General features: G+C 44.3%; 1 long non-coding RNA gene across 1 annotated transcript; it reads left to right on the forward strand.

The window, feature by feature from the left end:
- The first annotated feature begins 3069 nt into the window (after nucleotides 1-3069).
- On the forward strand, nucleotides 3070-4257 carry LOC112544059 (uncharacterized). Its single transcript, XR_003087374.2, has 2 exons — nucleotides 3070-3183; nucleotides 3733-4257. It is a non-coding gene; the product is annotated as an uncharacterized LOC112544059 (long non-coding RNA).
- Nucleotides 4258-6316: the final 2059 nt, after the last annotated feature.

Below are 6316 nucleotides of genomic sequence, written 5' to 3' on the forward strand. Positions count from 1 at the left end.
AGGGCGGGGGAAGGAGGAGGCGGGGGAGGTGACGTCACAGGGAGGCCGGCCCGAGAGGGGGCCGGTGGATGACGAAGGGACTGACATCATCTGCCTGTGACCGGCGGGTAATTCAAAAGGCTGCAACGACCCAGCAAGGGGGGAGGACGCCGAGGAGACGGACCTCCCCTGGGAGCGAGCACACGGACCCAGGTATTGGCAACCCTGGGCCGGACCAGGGCAGGAGCCTGGGGGCGGGACATGCTGACATGGGGGAAGAAGTAGCCCAGGGCGGGGATGTGGACCCCGAGAGCGGGGGAGTTTAGGGGTCTCAACCGGTGGGGAACCTTTCCCTTACCTTAGGGTCCTGGGTCGGGGTCCGGAGCGAGGGCGGGCCTGGACCCCCTTCCCCCAACCGCCGAGCGGAACAAAGCGAAACCGAGCACATTGAGTCGCGAACGACTGTGGAAACTGAGGGGAGCGGACGTAAGCCCCTCCGCACCAGGGGGGAACCCCTACAGTAAGTTATATTATTTCCTTACAACAGACTTATTAAGAATTGTAGGATCCACACCGATTCATATTTTTCTTTACAACTGGTTCCACTGGGACACACCATGCTGTTGGCTCAGATTTTCTCCATTCTGCCAACCTATTCTATCCTCTTTAACTCAGTTTCCATTTTTTGAAGCAGTGGGATAGAAATCCTATGAGCTGTCTATTTACTATATAAATAGTAAAAACAACAAATGGTCTGGTAGCACTTTATAGACTAACAAAACGTATAGATGGTATCACAAGCTTTCGTGGGCACAGCCCACTTTTTCAGATGACTGGAGTTTCTTCAGATGACCGGAGATATATTTATTATGTGGTTCAGCAAAGTCTCGAAGTTATTTCTATAGGAGTTCTTTCAAAAGTCCGGTATCCTCACATACCCTGTCCAGTTCTTCCACCTTTCTCACTAGGACCATTATGGCTACCACACTCTGACTGAGACTATTATTGGTCTTTAATACTTTGATCACACACAATGAGAAAAATTTTGCCTGCAGCATCTAAGTTGTTTCTATGGTGAACTGGCCGATGCAGTTCAGAATATCTAAAGGGATAGGTAAGGTTGTGCCAGGTGATTTCAGTTCTGGGAAAGGTTGGAGATTCCTTCTGCGAGAACTGTGACATCTGTTTATGAGTCTATTTTAAAGTCAATAGTTTTTCTGCGAATATTCAGTGTCGCTCTCCAGGAAGGCACTGCATCAGCTCATGTGATAACTCCCAGCAACAATGACTCTTGATTGTCTATAATATTACTCACTTCCCTGACTGGATTGGCAAATAGCTGCAAAATATTCCATATTCTGTGCATTTTTTGTACATTGTGCCTTTGGCTAAATATATATCTATTGGGCTATGAATTTTTACCATGTAGTGTACATTTATTCGAAAGGCTGTGTTGTTTGCCTGAAATATCCTCATAGCCTCGTCTTTTATAATAATAATGTTTGGTACTCATATGTTTGTTTATAGCTTCTGAACTACTTGCCAGTTTGTCACGTTGATCCTGCCATTTGTTTGGCTGTTAGACTAGTCTAGACTGCTTTGATATCGGTGTAGCTACAGGTAGATTGAAGCCTGTCATTAATTGTAGTTGGTGTGAGAGGTTCTTGTCAGTTAACCCAATAACCAGCCTGTCACTAATATTTTCATCTTTTACAGTCCCAAAAATCATAGTTTACAGCCAGTGCATGCAAAGCTGTAGTGATTCAGCATTTTTTCTTTGTTCCTGAATTGTCTGGTGAAAATATTATTTCATAAACTAAATTTGAGGTTTAAACTATGTATCAAACATAACCCAAACTCTTTCAAAGTTATCTTTGTGATGGTCTTCACTAAAGATAAAAGATTTAAAGACAGACTCTGTTTGCTTCTCCATAGCATAAATTAAAAATGATACCGGAATATCTCATTTCTTGCGGAATGCTGTGGCAATGGAAAAGTCTTGTGTGACCTCCTTCTTGGTGCACATCACAAAATTCATCCTGCATGTGGACAATAGGTGGTGGGGAGGGGAGAGGAAGGGTTTGGAGCATGGGAGGAGATTCATTGGAGTGGGTATGAAGGATCTGGTTGGGGGTGCACTCTGAGGTGGAGTTGGAACAGAGGGTCAGTGTACAAGGATGAAGGTGCAGGATCTGGGATGGGGCTGAGGGGTGAGTGGTTTGGGGTACAGGTTCCCCCGGGATAGAGGGCTCCCCATAGTCCTCTCACTGCACAGCTCCAGGCCATGTGAGGGGTGCCTCTCTGCTGGTCATGGCAGCTCCAGTGAGGCTGGACTGGGGGAGAGGTGCTCATCTCCCAGCTACAGCAGGTCTGTGCTGCTGGGGGCGTTGGTGAGAGAACTTTGAGAAGGCACCTCCCCCTCTCCCCTCAGCTGCAGCACCTCGCTGCTGGGGCTGGATGAGCTGCCAGAGCCAGGGGAGAGGTACCGCTCTCCTGGCCACGGCAGCTCCATATGCAGTAGCCCTGAGCCCCTGCATGGGGCTTATTAGGCTGCTGCATGGCCACGTGGCTGTGCAGCTTACAGGGAACATCGCTCTGAACCCAGGAGCGTAATGGTTAAAGGAAGGATCCTCCAGGCAAGGCCGAGAAAGAATTAAAAAGAACAGTACGTGTGCTTGTGCCGCAGTGAATTTCCTGTGCTTTTCTCCTTTGCTTTTCTTTCCGAGGTGTGCAGCCTGTTCCCTGGAGAAAAGTTTGTTTGCTCTGGAAAAAGAGCCTTAGCCTTCAAACAATTTCAAAAGCGATCAACGTTCCCCAAAGACAGCAACTGAAGTACCTTGGAGAGCAAAAATGGCCAAGGTGCGCCGCCTTCTCTCAGGGGTATAATTTAGTCGGAGCAGAAGGCAGCAAGACCTTATTAATCAGACCTTGCACTTAACTTCTTCCAAGCATTGCACAAAGGTTAACAAGTAGGCAATTATTAACTGTCTGTATTGCAGTGAGTGCCCAGAGGTCCCAGTCAGCTGTCTACAGCTACTGGGATATCAGTGCTACAGGGATCAATCCCTCCAGTAGTTGATTTAGTGGGTCTAATAAAGACCTTCTAAATCAACTGCTGATCACATGCTCATCAACTCTGGTATGCCACTGGCTCACAAAGCATAATGGGAATCAACGAGAGAGATCGTGGTAACTCCATCTCAGGTATGTTATTCCAATAGCTATGCTATTCCAATAGCTGGAGTTAAGTATCAGAGGGGTAGCCATGTTATTCTGAATCTGCAAAAGCAACGAGGAGTCCTGTGGCACCTTATAGACTAACTGAAGTGTAGGAGCATAAGCTTTCGTGGGCAAAGACCCACTTCGTCAGATGCATGACTTGACACCATACAAGGCACTGCATTTAGCCGTATGGAGTGGAAATCTATTAACCTCATGAAGAAAATAGCTGGAGTTGTGTACCTTCATTTGGCATTACTTCCCTCCCCTAAGAGCAGACCTCTTCTGACTAAGAGCTACTGTCTAAGCCTAGGAGACAAGCAATACACAAAAAATGGGAATGGAGAAATTATCTTTACTGCCATTTTACACACAGAGAATCTCAGCGTACAGTGACTAAGAATATCTATAAATTAGTTTTAAAATACAGATTCATCTCCTTAGTAATTTTGCTTTCACCAAGTATCATAGGAAGTGAACACGCTAGCTGGGATGCAGAGTACTGAGAGATTTTTTTTGCTTCCTTGCTCGCAGATTCCCAACTGACCGGCACAAGCCTGCATGGAGGAATGTGACTACAGAGGGTGGCAGCTGCAATTGCTTAGCAGGTAGCCAGCCAAGACTGCTAACTACTGCAGGGCTGGACCTCAAGGAGAGGGAAATATTGGTCCCCTCCTAACCTGCTTTTGACATGGGTACCAGACATCCTCTCTTCCCTGTGAGGAGGAAAAGATACTGCCAAAACTACTGTGAGCCTTCGTGCTTATATGAAGCATAACTGCAAAAGTCATGAAGAATCAACTTGTAAAAGGAAACTCTTGTAATGAAGTTTAGCGAGAATGGTTTAATAAACAATACATTCTTTCTTTCCTCTATTTTGTTACTTTGCTTTCTGTCTCCATCTCCTCCCACTTCCTCCATTCACTACTGACTGAACTATTTATCTGGAAAACTGATGTTCATTTTTGGCACAGATTTTTCACCCGTTTTTAAATTTTTTGAAAGAAACACAGGAAAGTCCCAGGAAATTAAAAGATAAATAAATTTTAAAAAACCCAACAGTGACTTTGGTATTACTGATCTAACCAATCCTTTTAAACTGAGATGCTCTGTTATTGGCCATTTGGAAGTTATTTATAACTCAGGCATTAGCATGTTTGCTTCAGTGTGATTTCTCAGGTTGGGTGAATTGCTAACTACAGTATCTGTCACTGACTCATTGTCAACATAATTTAAAAGCCAATAAAACTGCCACTTGGAATGAAAACCATCCCACGCACTGTCACCAATGTAATTTCTTTGATATGTGCCCCTACCCAGAGCAGACTAGACAAACCTATCTGTCTTTCTTACCATTTGAGTAACTCTCCTCCCCACCAAGCCCCATCAACAGGATATGTCTCATTCTCTCCTACACAAACCCCACAATAAAGTGTAGATATATTTCCATGGCAATTATTTGAATTTAGAGCTGGTGAAAGCATTGGGTTGAAATCCTTGATGCATGCACCAGGTAGTAACAGCTCTAGCTGCAGCTGTGAAAGCCTTCACTTTTCCAGTGTACTTCATGGCCTCCATACATTTTTTTAAGCCATCTTGGTTAAAAAAATTATCTGGTGTAGAAGGGAAGTGAAGGCAGCTATAAAAATATAAATAAAAATGCAAGAAAGAGGAAGCTGACTAATCAATATAAATCAAAAGCTAGGAATTGTAGAAAATTGATAAGGAAAGCAAAGGAACACAAGGAGAAATCTATGGCCAGCAGAGTTACAGACAAGAAGGAGGGGAGGTTGTGTATTTTTTAGAATACCAAGATCAAAAAGAGCCCTAACAGTGCTATTGGTCTATTGCTAGATAAAAATGAAGATAATGTTTCATCAATATTTCTATTCCATATTTGGAAAAGAAACGTATGTTTTAATAATATACGGCAACACTTTTTTCATTCCACTAGTGTCTCTGATGGATGTTAAACAACAGCTACAAAAGAGTATGAGAGAGGTAGCTGTGTTAGTCTGTAACTTTAAAAACAAGTGGTTCCGTGGCACCCTAGGGACTCACTCCCTTGAAACAACTTGCCAGGCATCGTGGTGGATTCTCTATCACTGACAATTTTAAAATCAAGATTAGATGTTTTTTCTAAAGATCTGCTCTAGGAATTGTAGTAAAAGGAAGGCCTAAAACAGAAGCCAATTCAGCACAGGCCTGGTTTGAGGCCTAGATAACAATGGAGAAAACATGGCTAACAAAGCAAAGCTAAGCTGTGAGCAAGAGACAGGCCCCAGCTGATAGAACTTGGCACAAACAGGGCTGAGTGTGCAAAATACTAATTGGTAATAGGCCCAGATGCAGAACAATAATTGGTACCGGTCATAAGTGGAAAGCACAAGATACCACTAGCTCATTAAAAAAAGACCTTGGTATCCACACCTCACAGATACAGACCCAGGTTCAGGAAAGGGTCTAAAATGATAGCATGATGGATAGAGATGATCTAATCAAACTATGAGGTACAGGGCGATGGGTGGTATCTAAGTAGCGTCCGAGGGTGGTAACTTGACAGCATGAAAGGGTGGCAATCTAATATATCAGCAGTGATGTGTGACTTGTTGCACCTGTATATAATGTGGTGTCTTGGGGGGACAGCCTTTGGTTAACCTAGGGGGCAGTGGCAATTTCCCATTGACTGAGTCATTCCATTGTGGCAAATAAATATACATAGTGGTTCAGTAGTCTACTGACAACTATGACTGTACTTCACCTTACAACAGGCCTGGCACCTTTGATCCTTATCTGGTTTGTGTTCTTTGGGGGCTCTCTTGGTGCACAAGTCTACACAGCGTTGAGCATACACGCAAGCAGCCTTCTGGTTCTCATCATCCACAGAGCCAGAGACTGTGAGGATACTTCGGCAGTAAATCCCAACCTCCCTCTTGAATAACTTGGGAGTGAGTTTTCTGTGTTATCCAAGAGATCAACTAGATAATTGCAATGATCTCTTCTGGCCTTGGAAAAAACTAGAGACAGAGACTTTTGGGGGCTGGTCTTGGCTAATGAGATGTGGGAGTGCAACCGAAGAAGTGTTGTTTCTGGTTGCTCTCACATTCCGTGAAGCAGG

The sequence above is a fragment of the Pelodiscus sinensis genome, chromosome 5 (genome assembly GCF_049634645.1).
Source record: "Pelodiscus sinensis isolate JC-2024 chromosome 5, ASM4963464v1, whole genome shotgun sequence".
NCBI lineage: Eukaryota > Metazoa > Chordata > Testudines > Trionychidae > Pelodiscus > Pelodiscus sinensis.